Below are 16,689 nucleotides of genomic sequence, written 5' to 3' on the forward strand. Positions count from 1 at the left end.
GATAAGGAAAGTAGAATTTAACTATTCTAATTCCTTCAGATTTGGAAAAATATGCTAAATATCCTCCCGAACTTTTGCAAATTTCCTAATGTTTGTTAAAGTCGCACTCACCTCCTGCATGTTTCCATTCAATTTTTTTCTTTGGAGGTGGTGAGCCACAAAACCAAGCATGAGGAAGGCTCTAAACAAGTGTATGTATACACACACACACACACAGAGGTGAACACAAACACATGTATTCAAAGAGAATGGAGAGGGTGGGGGCCCTATAGTTGGTAAAGTTATGCACCCCCCTTGCCTCTGATCTGGCCTTCCTCCACCAATGTTAGTGCACATCTTGCCTACCCATTGCCAGCACCCCCCTTGCAATTGAACTGCAGTTCTTGTCATGTGTAAGGTAATTATTGTTCTTTCTTTCTCTATGTACGTTCCTATTTGTTTGCCTTGTTTATGGCCCATTTGGCGTTCTTTTGTCTCTGTGTTTTCCATGTGTTGTTTACTCTATTTTGGATTGTCTTGCTATATAAAAACCACCATTGATGCACATTACATAAGATACAACAACCAGATAGCTAGTGGCATGTTGAAAGATGGAAAATATATTATCGGGGAGCTATTACAAGAACAACCCATTGAAACACACTAGCCAAGTACGATGCTCTAGCATCCAACCATTTTGCTCTTGTTATGATGCCTTTTAGGGTTAGTGTTTTTGCATCAAGTCAAAAACTCAATTTACCATTTCATTTGTCCCCCAAACTTTGTTAAAGCTAGAATCCTCCCATGCCACACATTGACGTTGATTCTCTCAAAACCTTTTTTCTCTTGCTAGATTCATTTTTTAAAAAAATTATCTATAAATTACTTTGAAACTTTTACAAAAAACAAAATTTCCCTCTCTAAGAATGCATTTTCTCTTCCTAGATAGAAAGCGTCAAAAGAAGTTAACCCCCCTCTCTTTAAGGGCCCACCAATTCAACAACCATTATCATTGATATCTACTAGCATGCATTCTCTCTCTCTCTCTCTCTCTCTCTCTCTCTCTCTCTCTCTCTCTCTCTCTCTCTCAAGGTATCAAGCCACAAATGATTAAATGGACGGGAGAGGCATCACATGATTGGATGTGTTATATGTTCAATTCAGCATGTCAACATGGTATGCCTTGTCATTGGAGCACTAATTGAGTCAAGGCTTTGCATAAAGGAGGGGATGCAAAGAATGTAAATAATTTCAAGATTATAAAAGTTATTTAAGCACATAATGCAGATAAAATTGAGTGAATGGGCTGAAAACAATTGCAAGTGTGCAAAAGTCAAGCGAGTTTCCGTCAACATCATAGCACTATTGATCTTATCACTCTTCATGTACTCATGGAGGAAAGCTCGTTGAAAGATAAATGATTGTATTGTTGCTTTGTGGACTTCGAGAAAGCCTTTGATATGATTCCACGTAACAATTTGTGGAGAAGATGGAAGAAATTCAAGTATCAAGTGAGTTTATGTTTACACTTTCTCGCATCTATGAGAAGATGATATGTCAATTGCGCATGAGAAGAGGAATTTCAAACATTTTTGCAAAAACACTTTCGCGGTTAAATAAGGATGTCCATTGTCACCAACTCTATTTGGGCTATGCAATCATCAATTGAAACAAATGGTACTTGATTTTATGCAACAAGAAGGCATTGAAGAGGTTACTATTTGCAATGCAATTTTCATGATTTTGTTGTATGCGGACGATGTAGTGCTTAGCACATACTTTAGAGGATGCACAAAAGCTTATGGTTGTCCTTGGAAACTTTTTCTTGCATATTGAAATGATTGTGAATGAATCCAAAACAAAAGCTATGCTTGTGAAAACCAATGATAAGGGTAAAACAACAAGATGCTTGAAGTGGTTGAGAGAGGTTTACTTACATTGGAATGATTTTTCTTACAAACTTTCTCCAAGTCAAGACACAAACACCATATATGCTCCTACTTCTTGAATCGGGATCTCTTCCAATTGAGGTTATGGGCATGGAGGGTTGTGGATTACATGAGAACGATGTGTCAAAACCCCTCACATTGACTTCTTGCAATTCATGGAAAGTCAACAAAAAGATCAAAAGACACATAAAACTAGGATCTTGAGCTCAAGATAGATGCAAACCATAAAGAATTGGTTCGGGAGATGGGATGCATTACACTTTCTACATGATCCCTCAATAGACTCCCAAGTGAATGAATCTTTTCTGCAAGGCCAATCTATTATAGCTTGGGAGGAATTTGGTGGGTCACTCTTCATACATTACACCATCCATATTGCCCCCAACTACAAAACCATGTTCTTCGTTGAAAGAGGAAAACGTACTTATCCTATATGCTTGAGCAGATCCCCTTTTCATTGATATGCATTATTATAGCCATTAGCCTAGCTCCTACTCTCTTCGATGTGAGATATTGCATTGGAGCAATGTAGAAGAGTCTCATCGACTACACACATTATGATCACTACAAATTCGAGTCTTACACACTACTAGAGTGGTCAGCTTTTTCTCACATCCGAACTTGCTTCCCTTGCATTTTTAGCCATGACGATCATGACCGACATACTTTCTTCTCTAGCCACTACATGGACTCCCCATTACAATTCTCATCACCACGGTCCTTAAGCATCAAGAATCATTTATCGTTCCCACACATAGTACATCACATGTATCTTTTGTCCCCTATGTCATATTTGACCTCAAAGGACGATAATAAACTCTCTCTCTCTCTCTCTCTCTCTCTCTCTCTCTCTCTCTCTCACACACACACACACACACACACACACACACACACACACACACACACACACACACATAGGTACAAGTACCACTGTGCCTGGTATTGGTCAAAATTCTCCCCGGAGACATTAAAAGACAAGGAATCTCCCCATCCTTCGTGGGATGCTCTCCCTACATTGGTAGTTGCCCTTGGGATTTAGGCCTCATAAAAATTTCCCTCCTAGGGGGGGCGCGAGTCTTTTCTCCTCCTTGGGAAGCAGGCCGCGCAATAAGTCTTTTCCCCCCACTCTTTGTGCAGCGCTTACTACTCCTACTCCTATTTGTCGCTGCACTCTGCTCTCGCTCACTCTAACACACAAACAAACCCCTCCCCCCATTGGATTAATGTTGGCGGCTGGTGCTGGATTGTAATCTCCTTGTCATGATAACATATTGTTCACGATTCGCCTTGAATATGGCTCCTCAGAACATGTACCAAATCAGGTATTTATAACCAGGTGAGGTATAATCTTTACCCCTCACTTAGCCTTGGCTCTTGCGTTTTCTGTGTGTGTACATGAAAAGTGAGCTTTTGAGGGCCTGAACACTCACTCACTGTGTTGCAATGGAGATGGTGGAACACAAGGAGGCATCTCAGGTTGGTTTTTTTCTTTTTTCTTTTTGCAGTACTATGCACCACTTCAAAGCATGCTAAGTTGTTGAGATACCTTGGATTTGATAGCTAATGGTGATTACGTCTGTATTGTTTGGATTAACAATTTTTTGTAATAGAGTACGTCTACATCGTTTCTCCTATGACGTAGGTTGCGCTACTGTTATTAACTGGCTCTTGCAGACTTGATTACTGTGTTAAATTGTTTCGCTGGCAGCTTTTGGGTAAAACAATAGTACACCTTTGGCTTGGTGGAACGCCTGCATATATGATGTTCTGGCTCCTGTTTAAGGCTATTTTTTGACAAGCCAATATCGCGCATTAGTCTTCTGGTTTTGCCGTAGAAACTCTATCCTAGCACTACGCTGCCTGAAAATTGGTATTTAAATAAAAGGGTGATATAATATACTGCATATTGTGAAGTAACTCGTGTTCCATTTGATACCAAGCTCGTAGCAAGCTACCATCATATTAGTGGGTGCTACCTTTGATGTTGTATACCAAGATGTGATAGTGTTTAACTTTGTTAAGGCCAGCTTGACTAGATTTAGTAGGTCTTCATCTCATTTGGCATACTAATTGTGGTATGATAGATTCCGTATGGGATTTGGTTTTGCTTAGCCAAGATGGTAACCTTAAAACTATCAATGGAATTTTTTGTTCTAAAGTTGTTGATTCGGAGACTTTTATGGCTTATGGTACTTGAAGAAGGTAGACAAATTTGAGCTTGATAAATCTGGCAAAATATTTGAATATTGAAAAAACTCATCTTTGGGATGATATGGGGGTTAAGACAACTTAGAAGGGGTGGTGGCCTTCTAATCAAAATCATATGTATGTTATTAAAGGTCTAAAAAAATGGGGCTATATAGAAACCATACCTATGAGTATTTCCATAAATATTTGGGATAATAACTTTTTTCAAAAACAATAAAAAACTGGAATACATAAACAATTTGGACAATAGTTTTAAGTTGAAAAAGCTGTAAGTTGGACATGGATAACAACTGATATAGTCCATTGACACATGTAAAAGACATCCAAGTTTAACGTATTTGTTGTCTTGTTTGGATGGATGCAAGTGAGGACTCTATCCTTTCTTGGATTTATTTTTTTGGCTTGAAGCAAATGACTCTCCTTGACATCACTGGATCTTACTACTGCTTGGGACATACTTTTTAGATCAACTATTGTATTTTTACACTAGAATGAGATCTCATTCTTATAGCCATGTACAAAAATAATTCTAAGACTGAGTTGTTTTTGTACTAATCATTGTCACTTGTCTAAAGCCAGTTGTGTCTAATAGTTCATTTATGTCTTATTATATAAGTAAAACAACCACACACACACACACACACACACACACACACACACACACACACGATGTAAAATGAAGCTCGTGCAAGGTAGAGACACACACACACCCACAATGTAAAATAAAGCTTGTGCAAGAGAGAGAGAGAGAGAGAGAGAGAGAGAGAGAGAGAGGTGTACTCTGCTCGTACTCTTTTATGGAGGATACCTTAGAGTGGGTGGCCCTTCCTCAAGACTATTTAACACAATGCATTTAATGAAGGGGGTTAGGGGATCCACGGCGTTGAAGTCCATGCATATAACACTAGACAATTGCAACCGTTGTTAAAACTAAACCCATGCACAAATTAAATCTAGACAAAGTGGGCAATGCATGCTTACTCAAAATATGGGCTTACAAACATGGGCATGGGTACATCATGTGCGCGTAGGTGAAGTGGTTAGTCCACAAAATGGAAACCTGAACCATGAGGTTCCAAGTTCAAGCCCTGACTCTTGGAGGGATAAGAAGGCCTCTATATAGCCTCAATTTTATCTACCTTGCCTCGAGACTCCAGACAGCAATTTCATGATGTTGATCGCTTCATCCCCCTTCATTTAATGTTATGTGTTAGTGTCGAGGGTGGCCCTTGGGGAACACAAAACCCCCCCAATTGCGTCACCTTAATGGATATCATCTAGATTTGGGAGGATCGCCTTAGCACTAGGCTCACTTGTAACAAAAACATAATAATGAACAAATACTCACTTATAGTGGTTGTTCAAGGCCCCTAACTTTCTTGTGCATGAGCATCCTACTTTGTCATCTTCTCCATCTTCCTTCACTCTTTTGTCTATTCAGTTATTGCGGTTGTTTTGAAGTGCTAAATTTAAGAAATTGTTGCAGATTAAGGTAGTTTAGTGTCTTTTCTTTCAATCATGTGTCCAAGGTGGTAACATGATAAATATGCTCAATATGATCAAAGGCTAGATGATTAGGAGACCATAACCTCTATACCAACCAATAATTTCCATCAAATTGTGAACCATACAAGGACGTGAATGAAGGTGTGAAAAATACCTGAAAGATTTGCATGAATACACTTCAAAGAGCAAGAAATGTTGGTGGTGAGACACCATAAGAGAGAGCATCACCCTTTCCGAGAAGAATAGAGATGCATGTCCAACCATCACCTATGTTTTGTTCACATTTGAAGTTCCTAGGTGTTTTCTTCCTGGTTGGACTTGTACTTTTGAGTTGAACCAAAGGATTTCAAGTTGTCTTTTCTTTCCATGTAGGAGGCACGTGCGTACACACACACACGCACGCACGCACGCACGCACACACACACACGCGCGCATTGCAACTATATCAAACAACTCACTTTCCCTTTGAATTCCAAAACTTTGGACTACTTAGGGGATCTACTCTCATATGTGCACACTTTGCTACCATTTATAAGTAACTTGGAATTTTCCAAAGTGTCTTTTGAATCATGATTGAGATGGAATGGACCCTTGATATCAATAAGATAAAAGGGTTCTACCTCTGCTAACAACACTTCCCACATGTATTACAATCAATTCTACTGTCTATCAAGGGTTGTGATGAGTCTTTGTTGGCACATGAGGGAAGCTCATGTCGGTCATATCGATTATCACTTTACCTTGAAGTCATCATGAAAGGGACGGGCACACAATATAGATGTCCAGATTATTTAGGGGAGAAGTTGATGCTCCCTTACTCCTAATAAAGAGAGTTCTTACCATGAAGTATTTGAGCTCATTACTTGATAGTTGGTTTAGAAGGTTGGCTAGCATCAGAATTCATGTTGCCTTTTTTTTGACTAAATTGATTGTGTCTCAATCTTCTTGTGGCGATGGAATTGGCATCTAAGTAATCTGTCACATAAGTGACTTTGTCCGTTTGTTGTTGAAGGACAGGCTTTTGATCTATATAGAATCGTTGACGACGTAGTTTTTTCCATACTTTGGCTCTAATCTCCTTAAGTCATTGAAAATTATGGATCTTGCATTATGACGTGTCAAGGCTAGGGACTTGCTACGCGCCGTGTGCGAGCCACAAAGGCTCCTAGCACACAGTCATACAACAGACAAGCTCACAAGGAAGAACGGTGTGTCACTCACCTTCCTGCGTAGTTGCGAATGAAGGATTCCCGCGCCGCGAAGAAGAGGGAGACGCCACTACGCCGCGCTCGACCGCCTCGCCGCCGTCGTGCCGCCGCAACGCTCGATCGCACACACACTCTCACACTCTCTCTCTCTCTCTCTCTCTCTCACACACACACACACACACACACACACACACACACACACACACACACGCACGCACACACACAAGGAGATGGTGAAGGAGAAGGTGGAGATGGAGCAAGAGCAACTTCTATTGCACAATGAGAGAATGACTCAATTTTAGGTTTAATTGGCTTTTATGTGAGCTCACCCCATTCACACTTGGGCGCCCATGCTTAGCCAACTAACCCTAGCATGTTCGTGTTAGAGTGCGCCTCTCATTGGCGATCACTCTACCTTTCCCTATTGGACCGACAAGCCCGGTGCCTGACTCTACTTAAATAAATAATACAGTTACGGTGTCCGTCGTAGGCGATAGGGTGTCCGTGATCCACGAGGGTTAACATTGCCCCCCTTCTTGATGTAGATTCCGTCCTCGGAAGCTATTGAGTTGAAGCTTGGTATGTCCATGTTGTAGAGCATCTAGATTTGAATCTGCAAGGCAAAGTCACTGTTTTAGCAAGCGGAATTATATTGCCATAAATCATGAGGGGAATGTAAAGTACATGTGGAAATGAGTAAATGCAAGATTTATGAAATGTTAGACTGCCATTAAGGACAAATAAATTGCACTTTGAGTAAATTAATTAATCAAGAGTTTTGAGCTTATGGGTGAGTCTATCAATTAGTTAGCTATGACTAAGGTTAAAACAACTACTCTAGTACTAGCTAAGCTAAGAAGATTATCTAAATGCAAGATTCCCTAATTATGCTTTTCAGCTTTGATTAGCCAACTCGCTCTCACAACTGCAAACAAAAGCTTGAAATGTTAACTGTAAGCTCAATGGAAGTCTTTTAATTTTTCTTTATTTTTTATTTATTTTTTTATTTTTTTAAAAAAATACTTTTTTACTTTGGGTCACAATCATGTGACGTGTGTGCTTATTTTGTATGTCCGGGGTTTTTTGCTTCTCAAGGAAAAGCACCCACACTGGGAACCTCTAGGGCTCTAGTACCATAGACAATACATGTGAGTGAAGTACCAATTCAAGCCAGGATTTCTCTTCCAGCGTAAGATTTTTCATTTGTGGCACTTATGTTTTTTTTTTTTGCTTCCATTTCCTTGGTATTCGCACTAGTGTTTTTTGTTGTTTAAGTGAGCAAGCTTTCTCTGCCTAAAACATTCCTAAGGTCTCAAATACTCGGATAATTTTATTAGCTAGGCCTAGTGGTCAAGTAAATGAGTTAACCTAAAGTCACGGTCTCCTAATCTCCAGGCTCATCCATAAGATTAAACTGGAGTTCAATCAACTTAAGCAAAGACAAATTTATACATCTATAATGGCAGATAGCAATCATAACTATTGCACTCAAACAAAGCATGAAAAATCATTATTAGCAATTACACATATCCACCAACATGAATCATGGAAAGTAGTACACCTGGAGGTATGGAGTGGCTCATTTCGTTGATGCAGATGTCCTCAGCCATGTGGATGGAGATCCATATAAGTCCTACCTAACACATCCAAAAACAGGTACTATACCTCTAGGAGGCATGTCAGTGTGAAAAATTAAAACTCCTAAAAAACAAACTCAAAACACAATCTAGACCCCTAACCTACCTATCTGTCACCCCTTTTAGAATCAAGGAAAGAGGATATTATATAAACCGGGTGGCCACCCTAAGGCTAGGCCTCTATCCTCATCATCTAGATAAATAAAATCGTTGTCCGTGAGGCCATAGTCTTCCTCGGTCTCTATTAGTTCCTCTTCATCATCCTCTTGTGCAAGCATGCTAATCAAGAACCTCACGATGCGTGGATACTCATCTTGTGCAAAAGAATAAGCATGTGCCACTGGAGACACGTTCGCTACTGGGTAGGGATCACTAGTTAGCCATAGACGTATCAGCCATTCTAACTCCTCAAAATTTCTCTCACATGCAAGGCTCTCTATCAAATCCCATTCCCAAGAAAGTATAGGGTAGCATAGGTAGAACACTTGAGGAAAAGACAAAGGGTACCTTTCATCAAAAATAGAAGTGCATGCCTCTGGTGAAGTAGCCATTTCTGACAATACAGATAGATTTGGTTAGGCCTTTAAAACATAAGAGTTGTTTTTGTGTGTTGCTTGAATTGACACGGTGAATTTGGACTTATATGTAAGATCTGATAGGGTGCTCTCTCGTTGCTAGTCGCTCTTGCTCTTTACTATTTTTGTTTTTTGTGAGTATAAGGCTATATATATACATTCCCTAATATTGGAATTGAGAGGTCAGGGAGGAAGGTTGAGAGGGGAGCGAGTGAATGATTGATGTTAGCAAACACTCCCCCCTTCCTTGGGTAGATCATACCTTTTGGAATGAGGTCGTCACCTTTTGAAACCAATTGTTCCAAGTTGTTATGGGTGAAGGCTTTAACCAATAGTTTTCGACCGCCCTATGCGTTTCATCTAGTTGCAAGGGTGGTAAGGTACTCTCCCATGATTTTATTTGCAACATTGTTGTAGGTGGTGAACTTACCCCGGGAGGTGCAAACTCTTTCGTGCTTGTATGGATATGTACAGTGGTACGTGGAGGTTGTGTCGAAGCTTCTATTTGCATATAGGAACTACATGAAGAGCAAGAAGCTTCATTTGATTTTCCTGTTCCTAAGCTAGGTGGAACAAATCGTTCTTTCTTTGGTACCCAAACAAGCTCTAGAGCGGGTGTGTAACATTCCATGATTTTTTCCTTTCCGCGATTTTCAATTTGTTTTGGAGCCACAGGATTGGGTTTACATGGGCCAGGTGACAGGTAAGAGTACACTTTACGTTTGGGCACCCAGATTTGATGATTTCCTTCATAGTATCCTTGGGCTTCCAATAGTTGTTTAGGAATCCAACGCAACGTTTCTTTACATTTCTTGGAGTGAGTGGGACGATTCTTACGAGGTTTCCGTTTTTTTGCATCAACCATGCTCACTACAGAAGCTTTAGGGACCCACTTGTATGTTTTCTCTATTATATTAGGATGGTTCTTGTGTGTCTCAAGCTTTCTTTCAACTACATCAGTTGAAGCTCTAGAGAGTTGGGCTATGGGGACGTATGGTTCAACCTCCTGGACATGCAATGTCTTGGGTTTTATTTCCTTAGGCAATATCTCAGGGACTATGGCTTGAGTGGTAGGGCTAAGAGTTGGTTTTTGCGTTGTAACACCCCCAGTCCCCCAATCAATAGTGCATTTGGTGGCTATCATCCACGTGCGGCCTAGGTTTATATTACCCTCCATAGTTCCAGTAGGCATGACCAAAAAGTCTTGAGCTACAATTCCATTGTCATAACTGACAGAAGTGTGCCAGATTCCAAAAACCGTAGTTTTTTTCTTGTTGACACCCTTGACTTGGATAATACTCTCAGATAGAGGTGGCTTCCCTAACTGACACCACACCCCATAGGATAGCAGATTATATTTAGCACCCGTGTCCAATAAGGCGTTATATAGCACTTTTCCATAGGCACTATTTAACTCAATAGGGTATCGTAGAGGTGTGTCAGAGTCCAACCCATCCTCTTCGATTTCCACGTGGAATGCATTTGTGACTCCAAGGTTAGCCTCTCGTTTTTGTCTTATACGTTGTTGTCGCTCCTTAGCCTCAGCTTAAGCTTGAGCTTGTATCTTGTTTAACTCGGTTTGTGCTTTGGCGGCCTTCTTTTGATGAATGGCCCGTAGTTCTTCTTGGCTTAAAGGATCATAATATCTTTTGAATTTACTCCCATTGAGGAATCCAATGGTTTCAACTCCATCAAGAGTTTCCACACGAAGGGTACCTTGTGGGGTAATTTCACATACTCTATATGGTCCTTTACCAGCATATTTCAACTTTTTCTTCTCTTTACGTATTCCATACATAAGGACTTTATCACCAACTTTGATGTCCTTATCCTTCACATGGCGATCAAACCACTTCTTTCTCCTATCCTTTTCCACAAGAGCATTTTGCACAGCCAACTGTCTCTCTTCGTCTAGTTTTTCTAAGATATACAAACGCTCGGTTAAGGGGTTACCATTCCATCCTTCTTGCGAAGCTACCCTAAGACTAGGAATGACAAACTCCCAAGGCATAACCGCTTCTTGGCCGTATACCATTTTGAATGGCGTACAATTAATAGCCACTTTCTAAGCAGTACGATAAGCCCATAGAGCAGATGTCAACTTCAAATCCCAATCAGTGCGATGAGCTTCTACAGTCTTGGTTAAAATAGAGATTAGAGTCTTGTTGGTGCTCTCGGCTTGTCCATTAGCTTGCGGGTAATAAGGTGTAGACTTATGGTGGGATATCATAAAGGTCGTGGTAAGCTCTCTTATTACCTCATTTATAAAATGGGTACCATTATCACTAACAATTTCAAAAGGGCAACCAAATCTTGTGATAATGTTCTCAAAAAGAAACTTAGCTGTTGTCCTCGCATCAGCTTTTTGTGAAGCCTTAGCTTCAGCCCACTTTGTTACATAGTTCGTAGCAACTAGAATATATCGAGATTGAGTGTTGCGAGCTGCGGGACTAATTGGACCTACAAAGTCTAAGCCCCATTTTTCAAATGGTTGGGTTACTTTAATAGGATGTAAGGGCATTCTGTCTTTGCGCTGTGTGGTCTTGTAACGTTGGCACTCATCACACCCTTTTGTAAAAAGTGATGCATCCTTAAATAAAGTTGGCCACCAATAGCATGATTGCAGCACCTTTCTAGCAGTCAGGTCTCCTGAAAAATGTCCTCCTGCTATGCCCATATGTGCTTCTTGCAAGATATACAAATATTCATCCTCGCGGGCACAACGCCTAAGAATATTGTCCTTGCCTAGTCTATACAGAGTTCCGGCAATCAAACAATAGGGTTCACATTCTTTTACTAGCCTTCGAGCGATATCCTTACGAAGTTCCTTGGGTGGAAAACCATTAACTAAAAAGTTAACAATGTTCTTACTCCATTCAGGCATAGTCTCAACTATGAATCGGGTCACCGGGTCTCACTACAATCGTGAAATCAAACTCCAGAAGAATTAACAACCATCGTGTGATTCTTCCTGTGGAGCATGGCTTGTTTACCAAATACAGCAATGCTTGATGATCCACATAAAATACAAACTTGTTTGCCAGAAGGTAGTAGCGAAATTTCTTTACTGCATAAACCATTGCCAAACCTTCTCGCTCTGTAGTGGTGTAGTTCCTTTCAGCATCGTTCAATTGACGGCTTGCAAAGCTAATGGGATAGTCCAATTTATGTTCTCCTGGTTGAGTGAGAACACACCCAATAGCAAAGTTTGATGCATCAATATGCACACGGAAAATGACATCCCAGTTAGGTGTCCTTAAAATCGGAGCACTTGCTAGTGTTTTCTTCAATTTTTCATAGGCCTGGTCACACTCTTCAGTCCATTTAAATTCAATGAGAAGCTTGTACAAAGGATGTGCTATCTCAGCAAAAAATAAAATAAACCGTCGATAATAACCCACGTGTCCCATGAACCTTTGAACTCCCTTGTAATTGGTTGGTGGTGGTAACTCTAGAATCACTTTAATTTTGCTCTCATCGGTTGAGATACCATTCTTAGATACTATATGCCCTAAAATAACTCCATGCTTGACCCAAAATTGGCATTTGAACGGGTTCAATGAGATACGATATAACCTACACTTTTCAAACACCTTCCGCAAACATGATAGATGTTCTTTCCAAGAAGAGTAAACACAAAGGTCGTCTAAGAAAGCTTCACAAAACTCTCTCAAATATTCTTTAAAAGAAGTGTTTATTAATCGTTGGAATGTAGCAGGGGCATTTGTTAAGCCAAAAGCCATCACACGAAATGCAAACACGCCAAATTCCGTGATGAAGGCAGTTTTAGCTTGGTCCTCTAGCGCTATCGTGATTTGGTTGTAGCCTGAGTACCCATCTAGAAAGCTATAAGCTTCCTTGCCTGCAACTCTTTCGAGTACATGTTCGGAATATGGTAGGGGGTAATGGTCTCTTCTAGTAGCTGCATTAACTTTTTTGAGGTCCACGCACACCCTGAGTTTCCCATTCTTTTTTGGCACGGTAACTATTGGAGACACCCATTCAGAGTGTTCAATAGGATATATGAACCCACATTTGATAAGCTTTTCTAGTTCTTCTTGAATGATCTTTGCGTACTTAGGATTCATCGGGTAGGGTCTTTGTTGTACGGGCTTCGCAGTGCTAATCATAGGGATTGTATGTTGGACCACAGAAGGTGGAACACCTTTCATATCATGGTATGTCCAAGTGAATATGTCCTTGAATTCCTTGAGAAGCTCTTTGAGGAATGCCTCTTCAACTTCTGTGAGGTCTCGGGCAATAAAAACAGGTTTTGATTCTTCACCGGGGTCGGCTAATTCTATTTCTTTAACTATTGCTGGACCATCATAGATTCCATTATTCCCATCGATAGGTATTCTTTGGGCTTTTGTGTACACAACCTTTGCTTCCCCTGTGGTGTAAGATTTGAAATTTTCTGGTGCAGGATGCAAGTCTGTGGATTCTGGTTGTGCTTTGGTCTGTGCTTCTATTTCTGCTTTCTTGTGTTGTCGAGCTAACTCTTGGTTTTGACGCCTCCTTGCAGTGCGGCTCAACTTTGGCTTGTCTATGATCTCTAATTGGGCTATGTCATGGGGTCGTGGTCTACACCACATAACATTTTGGAGATATTCACTCCAATCGTCTACCAATTTTCGATGAGCATCACATGCTCCTATATAACTGAGCCATTCTGCTGAGGATCTCTTCTTTTTTATCCTAGCACGCACATTGGCTCGATATCGACGCATTTAGATCTGGCTCACTAAAGGAGTCCTCGTTGATGTCCTCTTCACTCTCGGAGGAGCTATCATGGGTTGATGTGCTCGGTCCTTCGGAATGTTTTGACTCTGAACTTGCTCCACTCTTTAATTCATGAGATTCAGAATCCGTTTCACTCTGGAAGTCAGTGTCTGAGTCGTAATGGTTAAAGTCTTCTATTGAGCTATCGGTGTCACTGTCAGATTGGTCCACAATTGCCTTGCCCTTAGAAGATGCATGTATGGCACTTATCATGTTCAGAGGTGCAATTTGTGGTACCTCTTCCCCCTCTGGTGTGACCCAAGTGGTTCCTCTATTTCCCCAGGTATCTATGGTTGCAGCTAGGTGTACCCAGTCTACGTTGTCTGATTCCGTCATACCCGGTAACACATCCATGTAAGGAGAATCTTGGCCAATGTCTGTATCCTTCTTACAAGTGTAACAATATTGTAGTGGGGCCGAGTGAACTGTGGTGTCAGAGCGATGATCAATAATGGTTTTACTCCCTAAGGGGTGTACCTTACCAGTCACCAAATCCACTCTAAGGACAGAGTCTTGGAATTGCAAATAGACATGATTTTTAGACCAATCATGAACCATTTGTGCTTCCCTCATGAATGGTCGTCCTAAAATCATTTCATATGACATAAGGTGTTTAGAGAAATCCATTACAATGAACGTATGTCGTACCTTGTGTCCTAGAACTTTGATCTTAAGATCCTTGAGCATCCCCATAGGTTTGGCTATGGTACCATTTGCCATCTTTACCACAATATTAGTAATACTGAGGCGGGGTTTTCCCATGGATTCCCAACAATCTTTTGTAACGATGCTAACACCCGCACCACCATCAAGAATTCCCTTTATAGTTAATCCCTTGGTAGTGATGGGTAGGGTCGCATTAGACTCGTCGCCTTCAAAATACTGCCCTAATTCGTTAATGGGTACCTCGATCGCAGACTCGTGTCCATCTAAGTCAAGTGATTGCACATGATTTTCCTCATCAATCATAATCGAGTCAGGCCTATTTGGTTGCGCAAACTGCGGTAATCCCGTTCGTAGCTCTCCGTTAAGGAATGCTCGAAGTGCAAGGAATAACTGAGCATCTCCATACAGCTTTGCTATGATCGTGGTTCGGACCTCAGAAGACATGAAGTCCACTAGTTTGGCAACATTCATTGGCATTTTGCAGGGTGTAGGACCTTGACTAGGAACTGGTGAGGATGGAATCTCATATTCCTCAATGGGATAGGGTATTCCTTCGTTAAACATCCTTTCCAACAAGAAGGGTGTATGCTCGCTTTCTGATGTCCCGTCCTCACTCCCTTCTTGGATGATACTAGATATGGCTAACGGTCTATGGTTCATGTGGGGTGGATAAACTTGCGTGGGAAACACTGTGTCATGAATTTTGACATGCATGGGTTCTGGTTCTAGTTTCCTTTGAGTCTCCTCCACTAAACCTCTTAGATGTTTCACCTGCTCAATTTCGTCTACTGGGTTTGGGTACGTCCCAATCTTCTTGTTACGATTCTTCCCTTTTTGCCCCTGCGGTTTATCTTGGGGGTCTTGGATTGGATTTGGAAACACTTGTGGTGTTTTCAGAGGCTCTTTATGGTTTTCTCTTATTCGGTTTTCATTTGGTTCCATGTTACGGTTTTCTTTGTCGGTCTTTCCCTTTGTGGTATTGGTTCTAGTCTCCATTGTCTCGATTGAATCTGAATCATCCTCAAGGTCATTCATATACTATTTGTTTTGGAACTTGGCTTTGAATTTCCCGTATTCTGCGACCTCGTCCTTCGTGTCTTGTTTTTCTTTGCTTGGATAACTGACGCGGTATCTCTCTCTTCGAGGATATGGCCTGGCCCTTGAAGCATGGACCATGTAATCGCATAAGCGGGTGTGACGGGTGGTATTGGCGATGTCACACTAGCAATTTCGACCAAATTTAGGGGTGTGATTTTAGGCGCATTTGGGTTATAGGGGCATTGGGCAATCAAGTGATCTATGCCACAACGATTACATGTGAGTATTGGCATTGAAGACGTGCTCCCTTGATTCATTTGCATCTGTGCAGCATTCTTTTGCAGCCTAATAGGGCACTCCGCTCCCCAATGTGGTCCACCACACTCGTAGCATTGAAAAGGTGGCCTCCTAGCCTGGGTGTTGATATTTTGACCTCTGGATGCGAGAGCAGCAGCTTGATAAACCGGCTTGACTTGCCCCCAACAATCTTCCATGTAGTATATAGGACACTCTTCCAATGTATCAAGTCCGTAGGCAATACTAGTGTCTATTTCCTCCTCACAGCCATCTGCATAAGCATTAGATGGCTCGCAACCCACTTGGTTCATAGGGGCGACTCTTGGATGCGGGGGCTGCGGTCCTAGCACAGGAGGTGGTAGCGGTGTAGCTTGTACAACATTTTGAGATCTAGGGACCATGTGTTGCGGTAGTTGCTCAAGAGGTGGAGTAGGCATCAATACAGGAGCTCGAGACGCATCCGTCCAGGCTACATGTGGTCTATTTGCCATCATACGTTTGATCATTAAACAATCCTTAGCTTGGTGACCATACCTACCACATGCGTTGCAAGTTCCATTAAATTTTACTCTAAACGTAGGGCACTCACTAGTGCTATGTGGACCCAAGCAAATGGAACACCATTGTTGCTCCCTTCTTGGATACATGTTACTATTTTGAGGGGGTCGATTATCCTTAAGAGACTCTTGGATTGCCTTGGTGAGGTCTGTCAAGAATGTCTCAAATACCTTTGGCTCATTGGCAATGGGCTTTGCAGTCATGGGTTCATACTCAATGGCTTGTGAGCTAGTGGATCTCGTGTCAGTAGACACCCTCATGCCTGCTATCATCAAGTTGTCCTCTA

The sequence above is a fragment of the Adiantum capillus-veneris genome, chromosome 27 (assembly GCF_014529385.1).
Source record: "Adiantum capillus-veneris isolate H3 chromosome 27, ASM1452938v2, whole genome shotgun sequence".
NCBI lineage: Eukaryota > Viridiplantae > Streptophyta > Polypodiopsida > Polypodiales > Pteridaceae > Adiantum > Adiantum capillus-veneris.